Here is an 11,251-nt window from a genome sequence, read left to right as displayed (position 1 = left end):
TGCAATTTTGAAAATTTCTCCTATGAAGCCATCCCATCTATATGGTAAATTTTACAAATTCCTATTTATTTTGTTAATTTTTCTTCCTTTTCTGCAATTAAAAAATTATATTTACTATATATCCTACCACTTGAGACCTCTTAAGTTATGTATGAATCTTTTTACGGTTGTACACAACAAGGTATTTCTTTTTATTAACTGCAATCCTCTGAAAAGTTACTAATGGGGTTGATAATGCAGTTCCTGATGTAGCCAACTTTGGCATTGTGAAAAGTAAGGACATGATGCTAACCAGTCCAGTCCTGTCCCAACTAACCTTGGTCACAGGGTCTCATTAATCACTATATTTTCCATAGCAACAAAATTGCACATTCAATAAAAAGCGATTGCTCTTAGCAAGAGTGAAACCTCAGGAGATGGAGCAGGAGAGCATTATTTTTTATAATAGCTAGAAGACCTAAGTTCTATTGGAAGAAAATACAGTAGGAAAGCATAGTATAAAAAATGATGCCTTCCTTAGAGGGGCTCCAGAGGGTAACTGGGCATGTTAGCCCTGGGAGAGGTTGTACTTTCTATATCTTTCAAGGTAAGGGAAAACAGCTGTGTTCAGAGCTCTGAAGATTGGTCCAGTTTGTCACATGGCACTGGCTTACACTAATAGTGCAATAGAAAGTAATAATTATGATAAATATAATTAACAGCATTTATTAAGTGTCTGCTGTATGCAACAGTGTATTAAGCATCATACATTCTTTATTTCACTTTCACTTTCACTTTCCCTTTACAATAACTGTCTCATGTAAGTCTTATTGTTATCACCATTTTTAAGTTGAGTGAACCGAGGCTTCATGGTTTGTCCACTATCACAGATAGTGAATCTCTTCCTCCAGGGCCCACCTTTTCAGTTAATTGGCCATATTGTCTTCCAAGTTCTGCAATTCAGTTTATCTCCAACAATGCAGTAGTCATTGGTCATTGGGGGTAAATCATTCATTTTTTAAAAAATTTATTTGAGAGAGTGAGAAAAGAGAAAGAGAGAGACTCTCGAGCAGGCCTCGTGCCCAGCATAGAGCCCAACACAGGGCTGAATCTTATGATCCCGGGATCTTGACCTGAGTCAAAATCAAGAATCGGACACTCAACTGAGTCAGCCACTCAGGGGCCCATGGGGGAAAATCATTATTAAAGGTCATTATCTCTCCTTAAAATTCATCTGGAGATTTTAAGCCTTCAATTTACAACTTAAAAGCTCATGAAAAAGATGGAAGAGTGTCCTCAGTCGGCCAGAAACAGTAAAGTTGTAAAATATGGCCCATAGCCTGAAATTTTTAAAGTCTTATTTAGGCTTACCCACGTATATGACCTGATTGGAAATTAGTTTTTGTGGCCCACATTCTAAGAATTGATATAATGGAGTTCAAATTGAGCTCAATCAGGGAACTTAGTAAAGAAAGTTTTCCACAGACCTGTATTAGAATAGATCCTCCTCATACACTGGATAGACAGAGAGTGAACAGATGTGCTGAGGGATGCCTCTTAGATGAAGTTTATACTTCAGGGTGACCCTAGAGTTTGGGCAGGATTTGGATAGATTTGGACACAGGGGTGAGGCTTGGTTGATTCGCCTACATCTCACTTGGCACAGAGGTATCAATCTCAGTCTGGCTACTTTGGTAATACTTTCTATTCTGTTGAAAGAATAAGATGAGGTAAGTCTTCCTCAGATCTTTTCATGGCTGACTCCTCACCATACAAGTTCTCAGATCCTTTGTCAGCTCCTGCTGAAGAGCTTGCTGACCTCCACATGTAAATTGTTTAGCCTGGCTCACGCCCCTCTCCGCTCCATTGCCGATTTTATGTTCTTCAAATATTTGTCACTTTCTGTACCAAACATAGTGATATACTTATTTGTTTATTGGCCCATCTCACTGAATAGAATGCAAGCTGTTTGGGGTCAGGGAGTTTGTCTTTCCATCCACAAGGACATGCCCAGTGCTTAGAACACTGGCTGCCACAAGGGTAGACACCCAATAAATATTGGCCTGATGCATGTTTGAGTGAATGAAAAATGGTAACCACCAGGATGTGTGTTGAAAATACAAATGCCCTGGCCTCAACGCTAGAGGCTCTGATTCATAGGATCATTTTGTGGGGGTTCAGGAAATGAGACCTTTGCAAAGTTCTTCATGTAAGTCTGACAGGCAACTAGGTTTCAGAAGGATTATGTTATAAAAATTTTCTTTACCCTCAAGCAACTTGCAATCTTAAAGGGCAGACGGTATCACTGCTTATGGAAGGGAAAATGACTATCTCCACCAGTCTGATGACCACGGTCTCAAAATTGAACTCCCTTGGCTTTCCCAAATCACAAAGGAAAGAAGAAAGAAAGAAATGCTTTAAAGAAAAGAGGAGATAGAGGAAATGAGGAGGAAAAAAAGCAAAGATAGGGTAGGACGAGCAAGTACACCGCAAGTCGCACTGTGCAGCGGTCTGTTAGAACAATGATAAAGAAATAAGCAGGAAGATGCAGAAGAAACAGATGTAGCTGCCAGAAGTTAAATACACATCTGTTAGGAATGCTCTTCTCATATGCAGGGTCAGAAAAATATGTACAAATGTAGCACCTCACTGATTGACAGAAAAACCTCAGTTCTGGCACTGGGAATCTTGTTTTCTTGACAGCACTTTGTTTTAAAGCTGGAGGCAGAGAAATGTCTTATGCATGTCCTTAAACTGGAAGGCCTTTTGTTCAGGATACTTATACCATTTGCAGATAATGATGTGCATAGCAGTTTCAGCTGTCTGCATATGCATTTTTATGTTTTTTTATGACAGCTCTGCGTACTGAACTAAAAGGCCATTTAGAACTGTCAGGCATTGACAAGCATTACCCTTTACATTTACAATTCTGTTAGCGTGCATTGTCAGGTGGGCTCACCAGACTGCAGAAATGTGATTTCCTTTGAAACCTATGTATGACTTTAATTTAATACAGCAGCCTCAAAAAAGAAAAAAAAAAAGGAAGAAAAAAAGACAGTGTGAGCCCAAGAGAGCTTTATTAAGTATTCTTTTTCCATTAATCTCCTACTTTTTTGTTTTTACAAGACCCTTCCTTTCTTTCTCATCTTCTTTCTCCCTCTTTCTCTTCCTTCTCTCTCTCTCTCTTTCTCTCTCTCTCCCTCTCTCCATTATTTCCTCTTTTCTTCCTTCTCCTCTGTAGAATCCTTCATGTCGTGCCGAAGGGCAGGCAGCCTAGGGAAATGACTTTACCTGTCTGAGCCAAGCCAGCCCATCTCTTAGTTTCCATATGGCCTGAGGTTAATTTTCAGTCAAGCCAATTTTTAAAAGATATTTGGCTCCGTGTAGGGCTGGGCAAATATTCAGGACCTGGATAGCGGGAGCATGGAAAGGGTCCACTTAATCCAACTAATGACTTATCATTCTCCATTATCACTACCACCTGTCTTTGGGAGTCCCTTTCCCCCCTCCCAAACATTTATTTCAACCGTATGGCAAGCCCTTCCTAGAAAAGACACCAGTGTGTGCATTCTAAGAGTCTTGAAAACAATGTGAGAGTGTTGTTCTGCCCTGCAGGATCTTAGAGTCCACCCAGGGTGGCTGAGCATGTGCACAAGAAACCAAGTTTCCACTCAGACCAGGCTCAAGTGAAAAGCTCACATGTATGTGCTGACCTGGACCAGATTGACTGCAAAGTGATGAAGCCTGGATTTCGGAGAGTTCCTCTCACTTGCCTGCCCCATACGCATTCTGGGGGTGGTCGGGAGGTGATGAAAGTTCTAGATACAGAGCTGAAGCTGAGTTGCAAACAGGTAGCTGTATTATATGAACACTGATGGTAAATTGTGTAAAGAGCTCACAGGGAAAGAGGGACCTGAAATCTCCAATCTCCTTTTTGCAACCTAATTTTGTAATCTAATTTGTATTCATAAGTTTGTAATTTTTATTTTTTAAAGAATTCCCCATATTGTGTGAACCTCAGGTCCCATAAACCTGGATCTGTCCCCAGTTCTGATAGCAGGTCCGTGAGGAGTTCAGAAAACATGAATCATTGTGGTTTGGGCAATCAAGGTTAGGTTTTCTTTAGAAAGCTTGTCTTCACTTGGTCCTTAATAAGAGCCCAGAATTTGGCTAGGTAGAGAGAAGAGGTAGTTCACCATTGGTGAATAGAGAGGGTTCCAGGAAAATATTGGTGTACAAATAAAATTTTGAGAACTTATGTTTTTGGCAATGGATAAATATTTATTTTTTACTTTGTAAAATCGAGACATATAGGAAGTGTAACACACACTAATCTTAAGTGTATGACTTGATGAATTGTACTGTGCCTAAAACCACAGAACCACACTCAGATCAAGAGGTAAAACATTTTCAGCTCCTCAGAAATTTCCTGGCTTCTGAGCATAGAAATCATAATCCCCTCTATCAAGTTTTTCAGAAAGGCAGGTTTGGACATACTGGGAGTGCTAAATTTAGTATCAGGAGATCACCTTTTGTGTTGACCTACTAATAGTATGGCTGTTCAAAAAAAGAATCCGACCCTAAGGGTGAGCCGATACCGCCCCTCCTTTCTTCACCCCAAGAAGTAAGTGGGAACATTCTGGCACCCTGATGGCAATGTCTAGCTTTATACGTGGGTGGCACAAAGTGTTATCTATTATCTCGATGATGGCTTGCCATTTCACTGATTTGGGTCATATGACTTGGGGCTAAGCATTGCCTTTTACGTGAGGGTCTTTGAAAAATCGTATCTGCCTCATTCAGTCTGTGAGTAGTGTCACACCAAGTTCCAACCCCTTTCTGTAAATTTGCTAATCAGTAGCTTTCTTCTCTGGCAAAAGAGGTGGGATGAGACCCACAGGTGGGCTCCTGATGAAGGGGGGATGAGAGAAGGAGGGAAGCAGAGCCCGGGCAAGGGTGGTGATTGCCGATCACGGAGCCTGACTGTGAGGCAGACAGGTTGAGACTCCCTCCTGCAGGAAAAAAGGTAAAAAAGAAGACAAAATTGTGTAGTACACACCACCCCCCAACCCCACCACCATGCACACACACCCACAGCTCCTCCTTTTTCCTCTCCTCTGTGTCACTAACTGAGAATGCCCTGCGGGAATCAATTACAGCATTCTAATGAGTGCAGTTTCCAATAACTTCATTTGGTGGGTGCGTTACGTCCTCATCCACACACTGTCTGCTGCCACCTCATCTCAGATCACCTTTCCCAACAATGAATCTGCCTGCCTAGTGTGTGCTAGCTGGCTGGACATCTCCCTGTGGAGTCACCAGGGGCAGGGGCCCTAAGGACAGCTGCATAGGACTGTGGGTCTTGCCAGCAAGGAAATAAGCCAGTCAAGTTTGTGGCTCTAGACAGACCTGGTTCACCTACTTGAAATAGTCTTTGGGGATCAAAATGAAAAGCTGCTTTAAAAAAAAGCCTCCGTGACCTGGAAAGGATTATAAAGTAGGGATAAAGTGTAATGGTTAAGGCATAGACATCGGAGATACCAAGACTTACCTGAGACTAATGTCTCTATTGCTTGGTAGTGGCATGACTTCCAGCAAGTTCCATAATTCCTGAAATGAACCTCAGCTTCACCATCTACAAAATGGGAATAATAACAGTCACTGCTTTGTAGGGCGGTGGTAACTGTTTAAAGAATACTGTGTGCAAATACTAAAATGGAGCTGTTATTCTAATACAGCTTGGTCTAATAAAGATGGAAATAAATAGACAGATTCTTGTCATTCACTGGCAAAGCCCTGCCTGCTGCCTGTGGCTCTGTCCACATCTCTGCTCAGGTCTGATCCCAGTAATCTACTCAGCACTATGGGGACACCTCTATTCCAGGTGGCTGTTACAAAGCATATGATAGATCTCTATGTACTTGGTAAACTCCCAGATATGTCGACCAAGAAAAGGATATTTGTATTCATGACATGCATGTGTATGTCTATATGTAGGTATGAAATGCATCAAAAGGCAGTGACCATGATTCTCCCAGGTGAGCAGTGAGCTTAAAGGGAGGGGAACAGCAAGGGAGATCATTTCACATTTTACTGTCACGACTCCTGGATTATCCAAATCTTTAAAAAAATTTTTTTTAATGTTTATTTTCAAGAGAGAGAGAGACAGAGCATGAGCAGGCGAGGGGTAGAAAGAGTGGGAGACACAGAACTCAAAGTGGGCTCCAGGCTCAGCATTGTCAGTACAGAGCCTGATGCAGGGCTCGAACCCAAGAACCCTGAGATCATGACCTGAGCCAAAGTCGGACAGTTAACTAACTGAGCCACCCCCAAATCTTTTTAAATTAGGTGTATTCAAGCATTTCTTGTGCAATAAAAGTAGAAGTGCTCAGGAGGTATTTGAGTGATCAAAAGTTAAAGGTCATGCTGGGGCTGTTGTTTGCAGCCTTAGTGGTTCCCCATATGCTGCTCCCCCGCCCTCAGCCAGCGCCCCCACCGTGTTCCACTTCTCACCCAGCTCTTGCAAAGCAAAACAGTCACCCTTCACTCTACCACTTGTTACAACTCCTCCTTTCTATCCTGTTCACAAGAGACTGCATCACTCAAGTGACCCTCTACCCATTGATTGTAAGGATTTTAGACTTATATAATCCTTTAAAGCATTTTCCAAAAAGTAAGAGACAGAGAAAGAGGGAGAGATTGTCTTCAAATTGTATATAAAGAAAATCCAGGTGTATACATAGATAATTTGGAAAGTGGCAATTGCTTTTGTATTGGCAGTTGAGAATGTATTCAAACATTTTAATTATTTGCCTCCTGTGCCCACCGGATGTGTCTGCTTTCTTCTAATAAGCCACAGAAAGGAGAGCAAGAGGCAGTAATGGTCAGTGCAGGCAGCTAAAGATCAATACCAAATGTAGCTAAGCCTTCTCCAGTGCCAAGCCAGGTGGGTGAGGACCAGCAGTGGGTCTGCAGAAATCTGAAGGGAACTTCAGTACTTTTTGCAGTTTACAATTATACATTCGAGGTGAGTAGAGAAATCAACATTATGTCTTAAGGAGTTTGTGTTCTGTCTGGCCTCCTAAGTATGTGGAAGACCACACGCCTCTTAAGATGCTTGTCTGAAGAGGAGACAAGCCTTGGAGAGTGGCCTAGGTGGGTGCCGGGGGTGAGAAGCTGAACTTCGAAAGGTAAGGAGAAAGTGACAGGTTTTGTTTGGTATTTGAGCTTGTTGAGGGTTCAAGCAGAGGTCCGCCTGTCCCTTCGCCATCCTCCAGGGGCCTGATCCTTCCTGACCGAGCAACTTTGCACAGACTGTTCCCCAGGCCTTGAACACTCTTCCCCAATTCATTGCCTCATGAACTCCTGCGCTCCCTTCAGGTTTCAGCTCCTAAGACTCCTACTCAGAACCGTCATCCTTGACCTACCTGAGTGCACACCCATCATAAATTGTTCCCTTATTTCCTTATAAACCCAAGTCAGATCTCTCCACAGCACTTGTCACTCACAATTCAGAATCACATATAAATTTGTATGTTGGATTTAGTGAATAATTGTCTTCCCAAGATGATTATGCCTTTTGAGTGGGGGGCTCTCCCTGTTCAGTGCTTAGCACAGGGTCTGGAGTATAGTAGGTGCTCAGTAAGTATTTCTTGGATGAAATGATTAATTAACTAAGTCAGTGATTTGGTCAATTACCATAGGTATCCTATAACAAATGCTGATGCTTGTAAGTCTTTACTTCCTCTGCTCCATCTCCCTGAAGCTCTTCTTCTCCATTTACCTAAATCCTCCTCAGCTTCCAGACCCGATAACAATGATAGAGATAACAGATGTTGATATCAACATGCTATCAAATGACTTCTGGGTCCAATAGTGGGAATCACGTATATATGTAATCTTATTCCATCTTCGTAACTTCTTTCTTATTGTCAAATATCAAAGGGCAGGCATTCAAAGATCGAGGAATGTGAGACACAGCAATTGGCATCTCAGAGCCTTACGTTTGCCAGAGAATTGAAACAGTGAAGACAGTGGCCTGGTTCTTTGTGACTCACAGGTGGTGTCACTTTAATGTGTCTGTATTTTAAGCTGAAGGGCAGTGGCTGCAGCTTCCTTGCTTTTGTAATTCCTTCTGGCACTCTGGGACTCCTATCCTCTGCCGGGGAGGCAAGAGCCGAGACAGATTTATTATTGCTTTTCAGACGCTTTCTGTTACTAGGTCCTTGGGGGTTAGAGGTAGGGAAGAAGCCTGGGATATGCGGCAGCTCTTGCCCATTAAGACACAGGGTGTGTGATGGAGAAAGTAGTATGATCTGAGGCAGTGACAGTTACTATTTCCACCTCCAGTTCACCACACCCCACCTTAAGCTTCACCCCGATCTCCCAAAGTAGAGCTGAAATGATGGGGTACCCTCAGAAGCCCGTGTGCTGTGCACAAGCAGCTCCCGCCACGGGCTCAGCCCCTACCCCAACAAACCTCAGTTTCCTCATCTCTAAAATGGACATAAGGAGAATTCATCTCTGATACGGTTTTGTGAGGATTCAGAGAAATGATGTGTGTTTGTGAAACCTTTACATAGTGCCTGGTACGACATCACATTTTCAAAAGGCATTAGTTATTATTTGTATTATTTATTTCTAAATACCTAACCTCAAGTATCCATCTAACTTCAAACCTAGATCTTTCTGATTCCTCACTCTGTGTTTTTTTCACATCAGCCTTGATCAGTTTCAGGAGTTTGCCAGCACTGTGAGCAGAGGGGGGGGGGGGGGAAGGAAGATTAATTAAGAAAGAGCTATAAAAAAAATTCACTGAGTATCGAATGGATGTAATATTAACATACGTAATTACTTCTCAACTTCAGAAGCTATAATATCAAAGATAAAAATCATGTCAGCTTCAATCTTTTTCTCATTGTAGATTCAGACCATTACATTAATGACTAACTTTCTGAGCTGTATAATTTTCTCTTGGAAAGATACCTTTTTCTGGAGCGAAGCACAGAGCTCTCTCCCAGGCACACCCTGGACTCCCTGTGGAGGCTACTAACTCCCCTCCTACTGCCCTTTGTAGGGGGTACACTCCCTTTGTGAGGAAACAAAGGCAATTAATCACACAGGCAGCCAAGTCTTGCCTTTGGCTGGGCTCAGAATTGGCTTCTAAGACTTCAATGGGGGCTGGGAGCCCCAGGGAGACTCCGTGGAGTGTCAGTAGTTCAAGGCTGCTCCAGTAACTGCCAGCCTTGGGGTGTCGTCTTGTTTCTGGAGAAGAGGTCCCCAAGTATCTTGAAACTGGGCCTTTGTTCATTTTAAACAGAGGTCCTCACTCACGGCTCTCCTCCCTTGACCCTCTGGTCTGAACCTTCCAACTGAGTGACAAAGAACAGGGTCTATGGAAGCCACAGTTTGTAACCCTCTCCTTGGAACTAAGTCAGCGCCTCCTGCGAGGAAAGAAATGAGAGATGGCCTGGGAATTTCTGCCATAGAGGATGCAGGCATAGCACCCTTTTTTCAGAACCTCAGGGTAGAATTGGGACAAAGAGGAGGACCCCATTTCTCAGACATGTTATTCAGGAGCCTGCACAATGTCAAAACTGCTGCTAAATGGAACCAGAAGTTAAGGGTTCTCATTTTACAGCCCTCTGAAACAATGAATAGGAGGGAAGGAAGAGAAAGGTAGGTTAGCTTTATACCTGTTTTCTTATTTTTTCTTCCCTTTGGTGGCCATCCTTCCTTCCGAGTCCTCCTATTTCTTGGCCACTTTCCTTAAGTGTGCAGCTTTGTCACGCTCACTGCTTAGAGAGCTCCCTTCCCAAAGTAGCATCCTTTCTCTGGACCCCTCTCCTCTCTGTATTCCTGTTTTGGGTACACGCTTTTTACCTGCCCTCTGGTTGTTTCCTTCTGTCAGCTCTGACTCAGCAAAGTAATCATGGACATATAATTTTCTACTTGTTTATCTGCTGCCCATCACACAAAAATGCCAATAAGTTGAAGAAGGGCTGACTGGTCACTGAGGCTACATAAAATAAAGTCCACAAAAGATAGGCAATATTCTTGGGGAGCAGCTGAAACTGAGGTTTCTAGAATAGTCTGTGTGATTCCACTTGGGAGAGGTATGCCCTGAATCCTGAGGAGTTCTGCACAGAGAAAAGAAACAGTGGTTTTTTTCCCCTCAAATCAAATCTATCCTTGACTTGGAGCAAGTGCTGAAATGAAGATCCATGTACTGCATGTCCAAATATTTAAGTTATAACCCAGCTGATTATTGAATAAAACACTTTCCCCTCTTAATGTGACCATCTTCCTAACGTCTTACATTCTAGTTTAGCATCAGACCATGGAAAAGCAAGGCTTGACCCATGGTGCCTGGTCTCCAGCCCCCCTCTCTTGTTTCCACACACCCAGCGCTCGCTGTTCCACACTGTAAGCAGCCTCATGTCTACTATAGATAACCCTCCCAACAGCTGCCCCCCTCAGGCCTTGTAATGCCTGTACAACGTCATGTCTGTGTATCCGTTCTCACAGGAGAACAGGCTCTAACAAGCTGATTCAGGTACTGAAGGTGGGTTCAGAGTCATTTGGACAGACAATTCCAAGGTCCTTGATCCCCAGAGTATGGTCTAGAAGAGATATGGCATTGGGCTTCAGATGGGCACGTTCCCATGGCCCTGTGGAGAAGGAACCGCAAGGCAGGTTTCCTCTTACCCAAGTCTTATGACGTCACTAGCCTAAAAGACAGACATTCCCTGTTCCATGCATGTCCTTGCAATGGAGCTGCTTCCCATATGGGTAACTCTAGATAGGATGCTCTAAGTTGTTCAACTTCAGAAATGGTTGATTTTATAATGGTTAATGAGACAAATGAGTTTACATTTAGATAGGCAATCTCTCCTGAATAGCACTGGTAAGTATTTTAATGAATACACTATGTGTGAATCAATGAGTGGCTGGCTAGAACTTGAAAAAAGCTCTCATATATGAAAGTTGTGAGCAACAGTAGAGATTACAGGCACTAACAGCAGATGAGAAACACTTTGATTGACTTGGAAATTTTAAGAAGAATCTGCTTCTTAGAGGTGACCCCTCTGTAATAGCTGAACATAGAACCTATGTCTGCCCATTAAAGCATGCATGGCTGCACCCAGAACCCAGAGAGTGTATGCTTGATGCTACAGAATCAAGTGCTGCTAAAGCAGGATTTCTAACCGATTGTCACTATTGACATTCAGGGTGGGATCATTCTTTGTTACTGGGGGAAGCAGTCTTGTGC

This window comes from Suricata suricatta, chromosome 6 (genome assembly GCF_006229205.1).
Source record: "Suricata suricatta isolate VVHF042 chromosome 6, meerkat_22Aug2017_6uvM2_HiC, whole genome shotgun sequence".
NCBI lineage: Eukaryota > Metazoa > Chordata > Mammalia > Carnivora > Herpestidae > Suricata > Suricata suricatta.
Note: the sequence above shows the minus strand (reverse complement) of the source record.